This window comes from Callionymus lyra, chromosome 5, assembly GCF_982586985.1.
Source record: "Callionymus lyra chromosome 5, fCalLyr1.hap1.1, whole genome shotgun sequence".
Classification (NCBI taxonomy): domain Eukaryota; kingdom Metazoa; phylum Chordata; class Actinopteri; order Syngnathiformes; family Callionymidae; genus Callionymus; species Callionymus lyra.
In genome coordinates, this window is record NC_141822.1 from 9956588 (window position 1) to 9973385 (window position 16798).

The 16798-nt window shown below is 37.1% G+C and overlaps 1 protein-coding gene across 1 annotated transcript in view; it reads left to right on the plus strand.

The window, feature by feature from the left end:
• Positions 1–16798, plus strand: part of astn2 (astrotactin 2) — a 407558-nt gene that overhangs the window by 294257 nt on the left and 96503 nt on the right. The gene's annotated exons all lie outside the window — the stretch shown is intronic.

Here is a 16798-nt window from a genome sequence, read left to right on the forward strand (position 1 = left end):
GGCTGAGTCAGCAAATACAAAAGAAAATCCGCAAACAAAGATCTAGAACACATCCACAAAGTCGAGAAAATCTGATAATTCAAAACTCACTCAAGTTTGAAGTTTAACAAAAACCCCAGCAGGCATTGAATACTAAAAGTCCAACAAAAGACTCGACTTGGCGAGAATAATCCACCAACAGGCAAACTGGAAGCAAGAGCTCATTACAGAGTGGCAGCGTTTCTGACGCCGGATGTGAGAAGATACTTGGTTGAAGTCGGTGAGCCAGTGATCAAGAACAGCTGAGGAAGCCAAACGATTCTGCCAGCAGCATCCAAAGCCTAGAAGAGACTCTGGAGATACGAGGAAAAATAACAAAATAAGAAGCGGAGACGGAAACAAAAGGACGCCAGCACATATTGATATTATGACTCGTAATGATGATGGTTAAGCTTTGTCAGAGATTATAGTTGCCAACTGTCATACGGATGCTTCCAAGCTCTAAGAGATTGAAGAAGAAGAAAGAGAATTTGATGGGACTTGGATCTGTGCTTGGACGACTATTGAAAATATGTTGACTTGGACGTGCAAGCTGAAGGAAGCCTCAAAGAATTAAGAGGATGTTGAACACAATTATTCAATGTTCATGACCATTTATAGGTAGTGATGTATTGATGAAGCTTCATGAAACAGTGTCATATTGTTTAGAGGTCAGTTGGTGGCGCCATCAGTTTCAAAATGATGTTTCATTAGAACAGTTGCTTAAAACAAATGAAAATAGTGCAGAGACGCCATCTAGTGGACTCTGACAATAATGAAACTGCTTCATGAAGCTTCATTAAACCATCACTAACTAAAGGCCTGAATATACCGTAACATATTTATTTATTTAGACCTTGGCTTTGTTATTTTGTTTGAGACATATCGTGTACTTACTGAGCTCCGAAATGCCATATTATCAGTGTAGAACTTTAAAAAGTTGGGAAAAGCTGTCGCTGTCACCAATTGTGCAGAAATAGTGATGTGCTTATAAGGCACATTAGCATTAGCATTAGCTGCATCATGATACAGTGTCTTGGTTTTGTCTCTGCTTTATTATATTGGACTCAGATCTACCAATTGAATAAAGTTTGCATATTTTTTTACTGAGTGTGCCATCCTGTGACCTTTCAAACTCTATCATGACACAAACTAATTTGCCTTGTGAGTCTTCATGAGCCTATTTATTTATAGTGAAAGCCATACATTTCTGTACTATTGCCTTTAGAATAATTGAAAAATAAAATTGTTATATTGTAAACTTTTAAACAGGATTTAGTTGTTGATGTAAGTAAGCCAAAACTTAAGTAATTTCATTTAAAGAGATAAGTATCACTCTTTTTCTACTCACCCCATGTTGACTAAGGGTTGGGATTATTTTAAGAGTAATCTGTTAATTTTTGGTGTTATAGACAAACATGTTTGTTCATTTTAATGTAGCGACTCTGTTGCTCAGTTGTCTTCGTCTTCATCTTGGTCCAAAAAAGACACTTAAAGACATTGAAATCTGTATTATTCCTCTTGCATTGAAGCTTCAACATGAGAAAAATTGTTCGGATAAAACTTAAAATAAATCTATATTTTAAAGCTCCAATTCCCAGTCTTTCGGCTCAAACTCCAGATTTCTCTGCTTCGAAAAACATCTGTGTCGGTGAGCAAGATTTACGATGATATCCTAGGATCTTCTGCTGAAAAGAAGCATAAAATATGGATTTAAAAAAAGAATGTTTGAGACAATTTCTCATGTCGAGGCTTCGATACAAGATGGACGTTACAGACGAGCAGTATGGAGGTATTTGGATGTTTTTAAGTGTCTTTTTGGACGAAGATGAGATGTAGCTACATTAAAATGAACAAACATTTTTGTCTATAACTCTATAAAGGAACAGATTACTCTGAAAATAATCCGAACCCTTAGTTGACATGAGGGTGAGAAGAAAATGAGTGACATTTGACATCACTTCACCTTGATGACTCACTTTTATATCATTTTCTTGACCTTATAATAAAGCTTATGTGATTTTGAGGTGCAGTCATGAAAATCCAGAGTCTCACTCAAACCAATCAATCAAAAAGAAAAAAAAAAGGTTTGAAAAATCAACAGTACAAAAACCGTGTCCACACAAATACGAAAAGGTCAAGACAAGAGTCAATTCTAGTTGAAGAAAATCATGCGAAATGAAGTGCAGGACGAAAAGAAAAGGGACGACAAGATTATGAGGCCAGAGCCTGGAGCCATGATGACTGAGTTCCTAATCCACCTCACGACTAGCATCTCTAAAAAACACGAAGAGGAAACCAGAGCCAATCGGGAAGAGGCGGAATAAAATAAAGCAGAAATTTAAAAAAAACAGAATTATGACAGCTTCCAGTTCTGCTCCAGCATTGAGTTTTTTTGTTCAAATGACTCAAAATGACCATGAAAGATTGATGTCCATCACGCCGTGTATTCATCCCGGTCCCCCTCACTCGTTCGTCATCCTCCCTGCTGATGCACTCATCCTTGAAAACGACGTCCTGTGGCTGCGCACGTGCGGCTCAAAAAACACTGTTGTTATCCTGAGAGGCAGCCGAGTGCACGGAACCAAAATATCTCCCGATCATGAATCAACCTTTCACTCGGCGAACACGTCTCACCCTTCAGCTACTGCCTCGCTGTCCCACCCTCTCTGTGGTAAACAAGCCATCACTCTGCCGTGCCCTGACTTCTCAACCCTCCTCAGGAAGGACTCTTTTCCCTCCTCCGGTTCTCCCAGCGGTGAAGTCGTTTCTTCCATCTTAGCACGGCGATGATGACTTGTTTTCACTTAGATTGTAAACTTATCGTGGCTCGGACAGGATCACCTCTGAACTCAGCCGGGAACTCGCCACCTTTTCTGTTTTCACAGAGTTTTGAGGGTTTTTTCGTCCAAAATAAACTAAAGACACTTTCACCACCAATATATAGAAGTATGAACAGAAATCGGACAAACCATAAAAATAGACTAAACCTTACGACGAAAAAGATAATGAAAAATGATAAACAGATGTAGGACTCGACCTGACATTCAGGAATGTTTTACCATTTGAGCAAAAACATATTTTAGGGGTATAAGAATATAGCGATATAACAATATATGGCGATGTTTTTATTCCTGATACTGTATCGACATTCATTTATTTTACTTTTAAAATAACATTTAATCTCAGTTCAAATGTATTTTTTGGTTTATATTTCAATAGTGTGTGTATAAAAGTCAATCGTTCGATGTTTCATTTACAATTAATGCTCAAATATTCACAGCGTTTGTTCATTGTTTTTCCTGCAATTTAACCTCTGGCCACTAGTTGGCAACCTTTGTCATTTCCTCCTGTGCCAAAGTAACAACAAAACCGGTGAAATGGTTGCAATGAGTGAATAAAAAAAGGATACACTAGAGTCCGGCAGTTTTTAAAGCTGATTTTTGGACTCATTTTGGCTTGAAAACAAAGTTAAAAAATGAAACACTGACAGATACTGGATATTGAATGTTTCTCCAGGTTGTTTGTGTTAATGCACTCATTGTTAATACAAGTTAACATTTTTTGTTAATATTTTGAGAAGCACTTTTCTACAAACGCCTTCACTTTTATTTAGAGAAAGTATTTGCTCATTTCTTTGTTTTAAAAGCCAGAAAAATAGTTGTTTATTTAAAAGAAACAATATATCCTTGTTCCCACAGTATTACGATATATCACAATATATAGTATGGTCACACATACATATCATATCGCCTGATTCTTGCCAATACTGTACCTGCTACTAATGGTCACTAATTGTAAAAGGTAAAAAAAAAGTACTTTTAATACAATGGTTTGTGATGCGAAGATGAAATCGACACAACACACACTTAAAACCCTGGATATTTGACAGGATTTTATAAATTCATGTGTGTATCAGGTCATATTCTTGAACACAATTCAGAAATGCATGTAGCGGCTGTATTTATTATATCTTGAACCAAACTTGAACCCCTGCATTATTTAACCCTTGTGTTATCTCTGTGTCAAAGTGACCCGATTGCGGTATCCCTTGTATTGTCTCTGGGTCAAGGAGAACGACCTCTCCGGCTTCCATAAATACATATGGAGTATTGAACGTTGTTTAGCTTGACCCAGAGACAACACAAGGGATACCACAAACACATTTGTTTTTCACATTTTTGTTTCTGCTGGCCGCTGGCGTGTACACTTATTATTGAAGCTTTTATGTACAAGTGAAGGATTGGATTGAAGGCTACCAATTAAAACAACTATTTTGAGTTTATTTTGTTTTGATTCCAACAGTTACTGTTTATCATTAAAAAATAAATAAGACTCAATTTTGCAGTTTAATGAACGAAGGAAATAAGAAAACGAGTTTAAACCTTCACACCGTCAATGTCAAGCTCAAAGAAACGAACATTTGTTTATGATGTCACCAAGTTAAATAGCCTTTATCACTAGTTTCATTAAAACATTTGAGGAGAAATTCACCTTTTGACAGTTGCAGACGATAACAATTTGCTCATGACGTCTCTGGTTTGACGACTGGTTTGTGATAGCGAAAGAGTAGCCTCTAGTGGTCAAGATGATCATCACACCTTCCAACATTTAACGTCATTAACAGACACTGAATGGTTGAAGTACGTTGTTTAAACATCCTCATCATGACAATATATAACATTTTGGACTGTTTTGACGTAAAAAAAAAAGATATTAAAGATGATTCCGAATAATACGCCTTATTTAACCGGCCGCCATTATCAAGTCTCATTTTCCTTCTCTTCATGATACAAAAGTTCCAATTTGTACGCCTCATTATGGATAATTGTGTGTGTTATGGATGTTCATCGTGTGTCTGAACTCTCAAGGTTTCTCAGTTTGGAGGACGAGACAGAAAATAGAGGCTGACAGCCGGAATAGTTTCCGTGAATACGCCTGACACCAGAGATTTACTTGTGTATTCAATACACCCTTTTCCCCGAGACGCACGTCTTTGTTGCTTCCTGCCACAGGAACATTTTTTTTTTAATTTGATTTAAAAAGAAATAATAATACGGAGATTTGCTGGAATTAAAGTGTTGCACGCGTGAAACCCAATTGGTTGATCACGTTTGACGGCGGCTGAAAGGACGTGTGATTTCTAAAGCTGCACATTTTTCTGTCTCGAGTAGGTTTTTTTTTTTCAAATGCAAATGGATCAACCAGGAGTTTTATTTATCAGCGATGTGTCGAGGAAAATGAATTACACACTTAAAAGGTTGTGATTTAGAGGCTTAATCGAGCAATTCGTCAATTTCGCACGTATTTAAAAACGTTATTCGGATTTACAAGCAGAACATGAATAAAACATACGTTCATATTTTTTTACCTTTCTGCTTTACATGTAAAATTGAAATGATAAATTAACACATTTTGATGGTGATACAACACATTTATATGTAGGTTATTCAGGCTATTAAACTGTTTTATTCATTCATTTCTATAAAAAAAAAAGAATGAAGCAGATTTTTATCGAGACACTGTTTCAACTTTTTTAATTGATCAAAAAGTACAACAATATAGAATAAAATACAAAACAATCTATTACACAAAACGACTTTATTTTGTATTTAATTTGTCACCGTTTATTGTGTTATATCTTAGTGATGAGTTGATGAAGCTCCATGAAGCAGTGTCATGTTGTTTAGAGGTCAGTATGTGGCGCCATCAGTTTAGAAATTATGTGATGTTTCATTAGAACAGTTGTTCAAAACAAAGGAAAATAGTGCAGAGACGCCATCTAGTGGACTCTGAAAATAATGACACTGCTTCATGAAGCTCCATCAGACCAAAACTAGCTATATCTACTTTTAAATTTAATTCTTAAATTAAGAAACTTAAGAAAGATATTTTAAATCATATAAATGGGTTTTCTGAAAGAAAAAGAAAGAAAATAATGTGTACGTAAATAAATGTATCTTTTCTTGAATAAAAAATAGTTGTAATTGTTTTATTAGAGGTTAAGTTTGAAAAATAGATTCATATTGTAAGTGGAAATTGCAACAGATACTTACGGTTCCTAAATATATTCTTGAGATTAAGTGAAATACTTGGGTTTTGTTTCGAGAGTAACTTTTTTGAAATGCATATGAAATAACCAGGAATTCATTTTTCAGTTATATTTCAAGGAAAATAAAACAAACAATTAAAAGGGATTGATGATAAATACACACATTCTGATGGTAATGAACACAATTATTCGTATGTTATTCAGTCCATTAACATGTTTTTATAATTAATATTATTATAAAGAAATAAAGTCGATTTTATTTGACGCTGTTCCGGATATTGAAAACATTTGTTTAATGTTTAAAAAATAAGAATACATTGTCGAAAAAAACCCAATATACAGATAATCCTGACTTTATTTTGTATGTTTTTTGTTGTGAATTTTCATTTAATTCTGAATTAATAGACACATGATCACTGAGTATTCTAAAAGAAAAAAAGGTAAATAAACATCGGAAGACACGCAATAAATCATTGATAACAATTAACCAAACTTTTCTTTACATAATGAAATACTTCTGTTTTGGAAATGACAGTAAGTATTTGTGTTTTATTGAAGAATAGTTGATAGTATAGTAGTTGATTGGGTTTTTGAAAATATATAGAACGTCAAGGGAGGTGAAGAAGAGATTGCAGGCAGAGTGGAATGAAAAGGGTTTAAAGAAAAGTAGTTCAAAGATGTTTTAATAATATAAAATATATACAAATGTGTCTTTGGAAATCTGAAATTAAGGCACAATATTTAATTTAAGGGGAAAAAAAATCTATTTGAATTATTCAATACGAGCAGAGAAAAAAAAGAAATAAATTATATTGTTTAACATCTTCGACAAATCACTTAAATCAGTGGTAGAAATTCCAACAGATAACAACATATCTAATATATATTCTTAAGATTAAGTGAAATAAAATATAAAAGGAAAATAATCGAATAAATTATATATAATTCATAGATCCGAATACAAAATCTGTAAATATTCCCCTCTTGTCTTCTGATAAGGCGACCTTTATAAATGCTTTTAAAAACCGTTCCTCCATGTTTGGACGTGTTTTCACCCGATGCAAGTTGACTTTGAACGGACATGTTGCTCTTGTTTCTGGAGACAGGACGTCAAGTACTTTCTCTGGTGAAATGGCGTCCGTCAGCAGACGTGACCTCGGTGACAAGTCCAAGAGGAAGACGCAGCAAAAGCATGAAATTGAACCTTGTTCGTCCTCGCTCGCCGTCATCCACCGGCGGCAGTCACGGATTCTTCCGGGGAGAAGCCGAGAGTATATCACTCGAAAGTACAGAAAATATAGAGGCAGTGAAGGGGCTTTTGTGTGCGACCTCAAAGTCAAAGTGGATTTCACACCTCGTAACTTTATTTTGGTACTTTTTGGCTGACTGAGGTGACAGCTGCTTATCCTGATGGTTCAGGGAGTTTCTTAACATGCTTTTTAGCGAGTGAAGTTGTGCGGCGCGTCAAAGTAGCTGTCGACACTGAACAGTGTGTAAACACACACAGACTCACACACGCGTGGAAGTGAGGAAGAAAAGACGACACAAGTGATTTACACACATATTTATTCAGTTAATAATCCGGATAATTCTGTTATTCTTTTCCGAACGCAGCTAGAAACCAAACAGCTTGATTGAAGATTATAATGTAAGATTGTTTTTTCTTCTACGTCGTCACATGATCGTTTGTGCGTCGCATGATTGGGTGAAAGTCCAAGTAGCTCGGTTCTCTTTTGGTATTGTCGGATTGTGACCAACATTTTTACGTTGATATAAATGCTGTTGCATTCTGGATTTTTTTCAAGGTACGAAACCGAAAAAAATATTTTAGGCAACGTCATTTATTTTTATATAGTTTCCTTTAACAAACTTGCATGGACTTGAATGGTTGATGACGCCGTTTTCCAGCCAATCACGATCAATTCCGAAAAATGATCTGAAAACTTTATCTGTCTATGTGTAAACATGTTTTAAATTAAATTCAAAGATACTTTCATTTTATTAGCCAATTGAACCTTTTTCAAAATTATAAATAAGTGAATTCAATCATTCAATGAAAACAAATTCAACCTAACATTATAGAAATTATTGAATTAAATTATTATTATTAAGTTCAACTAATATGTTGATTTAAGTGTCTCTTAAATAGATGTTGGACTCTATTGTATCATCAGTGTCTTTTTGTACAAAACTGTCTTTTCATTGAAATATAGACATTACACACTGTTTTTCTGGGGATGAAATCTTGTTTACCATAACCACGCCCACTCTGCTGTGATTGGTCAAGCATTACGGGTTTGTCACCGTATGTCATCAATCCTGGAAGACAGAATCGTTGTATAAACAAATAAACAAAGCTGGGCTTGATTACAGCTGGCTGGAGGAGGAGTGAAGCCATTATTACGTCATAATGACCTCTGCTCTTGTAACCTCTTGTTCGCTTAGATTTCAGAGCAACTTTATAAAGTAATACGTTCAAAACATGGTCATGATGAGGAACTTACTGCATCTTGAAGAGGAAGACTTCCACGTTTGAAACATGTGAGTCAGGAGAGTAGGATTTTCACATTAGTTGACCTTTAAAGTGTCTACATTCTAAAAGGGAATCTTTAACACGAGGTCGTTCAATGTACATCAGAAGTACTACTACTGTATACTGTATGTAGATGTCGCGAGATCAGACTTCCTGTTATAATAGAACCCAGACTATACCCACTTACAGCGAAGCTCTGATCCATCCCGGGAAACTCTTGTGATGTGATCGGATAGTGCAGGTGTGGCTGTGAAAGTGCTGAACAAAAACAAAAGGAACCAAAGTGCAGCCACTGGGGAGTCCTGGTTCAGCGGTTGGCGAACGATTGTTGTGCTCCATCGAGGGAGAGCCAGTGACATTGATGGTCGGCTATCAAATACAGACAGCTCTATTTGCATGCGCTGATGGAGGGAGTGGAAAAATGGAGAAAAAAAAAAGAGTGAACGTCAGGCTTTCTGATGTATTAGCATTGAGTGTTGAAGGAAGGGTTGTTGTAAGTGGACCCCCGTTGGGGACGGATGTAGTGGGACCAGCAAGAAACAAGTCTTGGCTTTTCTCTAATGAACCCTCAAGGGCAGTGTAGGAAATATATCAAAACTCTCCTCTTTTTTTTCCATCTACAAAGATGATCAATTTGTCACTTGAAAAAAAAAAAAAAAAAATAATGAACACAACTAAAATTCATATTTTCAGGTAGTGTTCTAAACAGGACAATAAACAGATGGGTACATTTTCACTGTGTTCTGTTGTTCCATCTGGATCCAAGAATTTGTTGAGGGATTCGTTAGTTGCTTGAAATTTGATGTGTCGATGAAGCTTCATTAAGCATCGTTCTTTCAGAGCTAAGAAAAGGCTGTATAACACTTGACCAAGAGCAATTTTTTTTACCATATTTCTGAGACATTTTTCTCTCAAGGAGCTTCATAACCCATTATGTATAAATCGTGGCTGTGCTAACTGACCTTGAACCGGTTTCATTTGGTACATGGCGCTCAAGCATTTGATAAGAGGTTCGGTACGAGTTTGGAAAGCTGCACAGCGCTTGATGAAATGTATAATCCGGTGCTTTTTATATACGAAAATAGAACCATTCATTGATATAGTGGTTTATAATCTGGTGTCCCTTATAGTCTAGAAATATAGTTTTAAGCCAAGAGCGAAATCTTCACGAAGCGTCATCATCACACTTAGTGATGGACTGATGAAGCTTCATGAAACAGTGTCATGTTGTTTAGAGGTCAGTAGGTGGCGACATCAGTTTAAAAATGATGATTCATTAGAACAGTTGTTCAAAACAAAGGAAAATAGTGCAGAGACCACCATCTAGTGGACTCTGAAGATAATGACACTGTTTCATGAAGCTTCATCAGACCATCCCTACTTATAACTCTTGGATTCTACACTGTTAACAATTGTCAGTGCTTTTGTAGCTGGATGTGGTTTCTTCAGATAACCAAAGTAGTGGCTAATTGACAAATATAGCATTTACATGTATAATAAAAGAACCAATTTGCATGAATAAAGGTATTTTGTATAAATTCCATTTCATTTTTAATCCAAAGAAATATGCAGCTATTACTTTAAAATATTTCCTTTCTACTGGTTTTGAAAATCCAAACATAAATGTGCTACAAACTCTCAGGTTTGTTAAAGCTTAATTAAAAGGATACTATGAGCAAAAAAAGAATCTGAGGTTTGATTTGTAATATTCATTTCATATTCATTTTTTTATTTAAGTAGGACTCGCTTATTTGATTTTTTTTTCCTACTGAGATGTTTTTTCTAGTGAAGGTCTGATGAAGCTTCATGAAACAGTCATTATTTTCAAAGTCTTTGTTATATTTTCCTTTAAAAGGTTAACAATCAAAGTAATATTAAATTTGGAAATAGTTGGAATTTGTGTAAAATATATCATTCATTTTGAAAATATTCAATTATTTTATTCTATTATTTAAACAGTTCAATCTGTTGTAAATTATGACAGACTTTAAAGAACATTTGGCAGCTCAGCCACAGTACGTGGCCCTTTGAAAATAATTAAAAAGTTTTGTGGTATTTTTCAAACGTAATCATCAGGATTAAAGTAATATATTCATAGAATGAAAACCATTCTCTTGACTGAAGCCTGTGTCAAAACACCATAAATTCTGAATTATATTACTTGAAAACATAGTAGATCTGTGTTGGTGGAGGTTTGACTTCCGCCAACGCTGTTTATTTGCTTCCTTGCATTTTCTCTAATAGTATAGCACGCCGTGAGAGTTGGTGGATCTCACCTTTAAGCTGCTGCGGTTCTGTTCGTGGTGGTTAGTAAACAGCTGTTTGTGTTTGTAAAAAGCTCTTTGTTGAAATCCAAGCAAGACACAGATCATCCATGATGAAGAATTAAGGTTTGGATAAGTAAGCAACTATTTTGATTAAACCATTACATCATTTTCAAGTCAATAGCGCTGGATGGATGGATGGATGGGTAGGTGGGTGGGTGGATGGATGGATGGATGGATGGATGGATGGATGGATGGATGGATGGATGGATGGATGGATGGATGGATGGATGGATGGATGGATGGATGGATGGATGGATGGATGGATGGATGGATGGATGGATGGATGGATGGATGGATGGATGGATGGATGGATGGATGGATGGATGGATGGATGGATGGATGGATGGATGGATGGATGGATGGATGGATGGATGGATGGATGGATGGATGGATGGATGGATGGATGCATGAATGTTTGGATGGATGCATGAATGGATGGATGGATGGATGGATGGGTGGATGGGTGGGTGGGTGGGTGGATGGATGGATGGATGGATGGATGGATGGATGGATGGATGGTTGGATGGATGGATGGGTGGGTGGATGGATGGATGGATGGATGGATGGATGGATGGATGGATGGATGGATGGATGGATGGATGGATGGATGGATGGATGGATGGATGGATGGATGGATGGATGGATGGATGGATGGATGCATTGATGGATGGATGGATGGACGGATGGACGGATGGACGGATGGACGGACAGACCGATGGACGGACGGATGGATGGGTGGATGGGTGTTTATTAATATTGGACATGCACACATTTATTTGTATTAAGGATGTTTTCGAGGATTTTCAAGTGAATCCAATGCAAGTCTGATGTGTTGAAACTTTAGAAAAGAAAACGACCCGAGGCTTCCCTGTCGTCCTTCTCTCGCAGCTTTGCACCTGTTATTGTCAACTCAAAGTGACACACCTAACCACAGAGTGTGCATGTACACCTCAGTCCGACAGGGTGTGATTTACAAAAGATAAAACGGTGGCAGCGGCAGAAGAAAAATATTGAGTAAAAAAAACGGATATATTATTATATATCTTCAGTGCACATCATCTGGGTGAGATCCTGTGGGGATTTTAAGTGTCACCGATAAGCCTGTGGTTCTGTCAGAAAATTGGCCACATTTTTTCGATTTATCGAGTCGCTATACATCGATAATTCACGATCGTGAAGATAATCTGGATTTTAAACCTGCTAATGTCAACTAATTGATTGTGTTGTTTGAATCCCTTTTTTTCAAAAGCATCCGTATTGTTCACAAAACAAAGCGCATTATGACATAAGATGTTCACTTTCAATAGTGACAAACATTATTTTAGTGTATTATTAAATGTAAGTAAGTAAGTAATATTTGTAGAGCGCTTTTCCAGACCAGGGTCACAAAGCGCTTAAACAATCAAAACAATACCAAATAAAATATATACTGAAAAGGTCAAGATAACAACGAGAACAACACAGGAGTTCCAGAAAATCAGGGAAAAGCACAAATAAAAATGTCTTAAGATGTTTCTTGAAGATCGTTCCAAAGCTTAGGAGCAACAGTCTGGTAGGATTTCTCTCCTCTGGTCCTGAAGCGTGTTCAGGAACCATCAGTAGATTCTGATCCACAGACCTCAGAGCCTGAGCTGGGGTGTAAAGCTGGATCAGAATCTACTGATGGAAGGTCTGACCATGAATAGATCTAAAAGTAAGAACCAGAATTTTAAAGTTGATCCTGGCAGCCAGTGAAGAGTTTTAAGGATCGGAGAAATGTGAGTTCTTCTACTAGAGCTGGTCACAAACTCTACACATGGTAAGATTTTGACACAAGAGTGTAGCCACTAAAATTTGTCTTGTCATTGTTTATGGAATTGAGGAATCTATTGGGCTCTAAAAGTGAGGCTTCATGAAATTTAATCTGGATTAAACACTACTTTCAAACAATTAATGTTGGCTCGAATGTTCAGTTTTACCCGTCGACCAATTGAATCATTAGTATCAAGAAGTACTCGTGTGCGACATCATCGAAGCCAGGAAGGTGTTTTGGGGACAAATTCTTCTTCAAGGACGGTCCAAAAGGTTTCCAAAAAACCATCTGATTTGATTTAACAATCAATATGTTTTTCAGTGAACATAAGCCAATAATCTTCTTCCCTGAGCTCGTCCCGTGCGTCCGACTCCATCCTTCCACTCCTCTAAATTCGGGCGCTAACATCGTCACTGCGGCTAACAGGCTTTCGTGGTAAAGGGGAAGCGTCGGCAGACAGGAGGAGGATGAAAAATTGATACCGGGGAGCGCTGAACCGACTCACCCCTCACGGCCACTCGCCCTCCCGTCTCGCCCATAACGCTGTCAGTGTCCCTGACACCGGGTCCCCCGCTCCCAGACCTGGACCCATAAAAGTGGATTAGGGGCGAATAGGTTGGCGCTGCACGCCACGCTCGGAGGACAACTCATCTTTTTTTTTTTTTTCCTGACGGGAAATGAACCACGACTGCCTCGGTTCAAGTCTACACTAATCCAGAGCGGTTTATCTGCGTAGCTAAAGGAAGCAACGCTATCTCCAGACTCGCAGGAGTCGGCTATTTCCTGTATTTCAGTGACTCGTCTGTCGCGATGCACCGTGGCGGTGGCGGTAGATGGGAATACGGGATATTGTGAAAAGCGTGTTTAGGGCTAATATCTGAACGTGTCAGTGGCTGTGGCTGTTATGGGTGTTTTTAACCGCCTCTTATTTCCCTTTATAACGTTCTCTCCACACACCGCAGATACATTCTTTCATTTGTTCCACCAGCAGAGATGAAGAGAAGATACTGTACCCGAGGATAATGTTCTCATCTTCTGCCTCAAGCGCTCTTTCAATGTTTGTGGGGGTTTTATATTGGACACCTACACATTTTTATAGACCATCATCATACTGTTTATCTGTTCCATGCAAATCATTGGTTGCCTTTTAAAAGTATTCAAAGTGATGTTGTTTTCAAATCAAATACAATGACTTCAAAACAATCTTTTACTGTTAATGTCACAATTCATTTTATGGAACAGGACTGAATGAGTTCTTTGACAGCCTCCAACAAATAGCAAATAACTCAATCAATGGTCAACTTCTTAACCTGTATTTTATCCCTGGGTCAAGGTGACCCGGATTCCTGAAAACAAATATGTTTGTGGTATCCCTTGTGTTGTATCTGGGTCAAGGGATACCACAAACACGTTTGTTTTCAGTCCTTTGGTTTACCTTGACCCAGAGACAACACAAGGGATTCCACAAACAGATTTGTTTCCAGGCCTTCAGGTGACCTTGACCTAGAGACAACACTAGGTATTCCACAAACACATTTGTTTTTTCAGGCCTACAGGTCACCTTGACCCAGAGACAACACAAGGGATACTACAAACACATTTGTTTTCAGGCCTTTGGGTCACCTTGAAACCGACACAACACAAGGGATACCACAAATACATTTGTTTTCAGGCCTTCAGGTCACCTTGACCCAGAGACAACATAAGGGATACTACAAACACTTTTCTTTTCAGGCCTTCGGGTCACCTTGACCCAGAGACAACATAAGGGATACTACAAACACTTTTCTTTTCAGGCCTTCGGGTCACCTTGACCCAGAGACAACACAAAAGATTCCACAAACACATTTGTTTTCAGGCCTTCAGGTCACCTTGAAACAGAGAAAACACAAGGGATACTACAAACACAATTGTTTTCGGGACTTCGGGTCACCTTGACCCAGAGACAAAATCATAAATCAGTCACGTATTGATGATTTCCCATTGAGAGCTTTATATATGAAATCAATAAATATTTGATGTATTTCACAATTGTCCAAAGTTTTTCCTGGACTAGACGAACAATTTGTAATTATTTATTAACTGCTGTGTTTTTTGAGTTTTAGAGGAAACCCGAGTGTTTATCTATTTATTTATAGATCTAGAATTAAACACATTTAAAATATGAGGATGAATCAGTATTAAACCTAAGTAATGTAAATCAAGGTATTATTTTATCGTTTAAAAACATTCATTTAACTCTCTACAGTAAAATCCTTTGTAAATTGAATTTATTTATTTAATCTTTTTGGACGAAGACGAATGGGCTCCAGTCGCTACATTAAAATGTACAAACATTTTTGTCTATAACTTTAAAAAGGAACAGATTCCTCTGAAAATAATCCCAACCCTTAGTCAACATGAGGGTGAGTAGAACATTTTGGATGAACTATTTCTTCAAGATAGGTAACAATGGTCCTTGTTGATAGAATAATGTGGCCCTTGTCGTATATTTCCCATCAATCCCACCATTTTTTATCATCTCACCAACGTTTCGATGGCACTAGTGTAAACTATTAAGCCAAACACTGCTGCCAGTCTTATCCAAGAGCCAGTGGAGACTTGTTAGAAATAGGTAAAAAAAACGAAAATTGGCATCAGAAAAACATGTGGAAAAGATACAATGTGGAGATCTTCAAATCCCTGTCCGTGAATGATTCAACAGGCTAACAGCTTAACTCACCACTCGGGCATGAAGTACTGAATATATTTGTTACTTTTTTGTTCATACGAACTGTAAAACTTTGCCACTGCAGCGTTTATAAAAATGGCAAAAACTTTATCCCAATTCAGACCATGTTGTTTTTTTTACCTAAAATTTGACAGTATTGTCCTGGTAAGATTAAATACTTTTACTCTGTTCATGGAGAGTTTGCCACGCCTTCAACATATGTGTTTATTGTCTGATATTGTATGTGAATATATGTCATTTATTTGCTCAGAATACGTATTCAATAATAACTAATTCAACTTTGTTGTATACAAATTATTAAATTCCAAAATTCAAATAAAATTAAGATTAAAAAACAACAAATAAATAAGTAAGTAAGCGCTTTAACAAACAAAAACAATACACGGTTAAAATATAAACTTTAAAAGATCAAGACACATAAGACAAACACAGGAGTCAAAGGAAATCAGGGAAAAGCACAAATAAAAATGTCTTAAGATGTTTCTTGAAGGAGTCAGTAGATCATCAAACACAGAGATGGTTCCAAAGTTTAGGATCAACAGTCTGGAAGGATTTCTCTCCTCTGGTCCTGAAGCGTGTTCAGGAACCATCAGTAGAATCTGATCCACAGACCTCAGAGCCCGAGCTGGGGTGTAAGGCTGGATCAGAATCTACTGATGGAAGGTCTGACCATGAATAGATCTGAAAGTAAGAACCAGAATTTTGAAATTGATTCTAAAAAGAAACTGGCAGCCAGTGAAGAGTTTTAAGGATCAGAGAAATGTGAGTTCTTCTACTAGAGCAGCTCAGAATTCTCACTGCAGAGCTTTGTATGAACTGCAGGCGAGACAGATCCTTCTTGTTTAGACACAGAAATAAACTGTTGCAATAGTCTAAACGAGAAGATACAAACTCATGAATCATAAGTTCCAGATCGTGTTGTGACAAATAAAAATACAAACAATATTCGACAAAAGCTACAAAATACCTTTTGACTTGTTGACTGTCCCATCTGAGTTTTTTTTTTCTCCGTACTCAGGGTAAATATTGCAAGCGTTTGCAATCTACGCCCACATTTTTGGTTAATGCCAGCCATGGGCGAGGGTTGGAAAATACAATGAAAAGCTACTTCGATTCATGGTAGTGATGAGTTTATAAAACGTCATGGAAGCTAATTTTCTGAACCCACTAGATGGCACTATTTGTTGTTTGAAAGAAAACACTTGTTATTTTTAAACCAACAGCGCCATCTGCTGAGCTTACTATGACATTGCTTCATGAAGCTTCATCTTACTAAATGGGCAACCAAAGGGTCAAGTTTAAAGTAAAAACATGACTTTTCTGCTTCTTCATCAGAATGATCGAT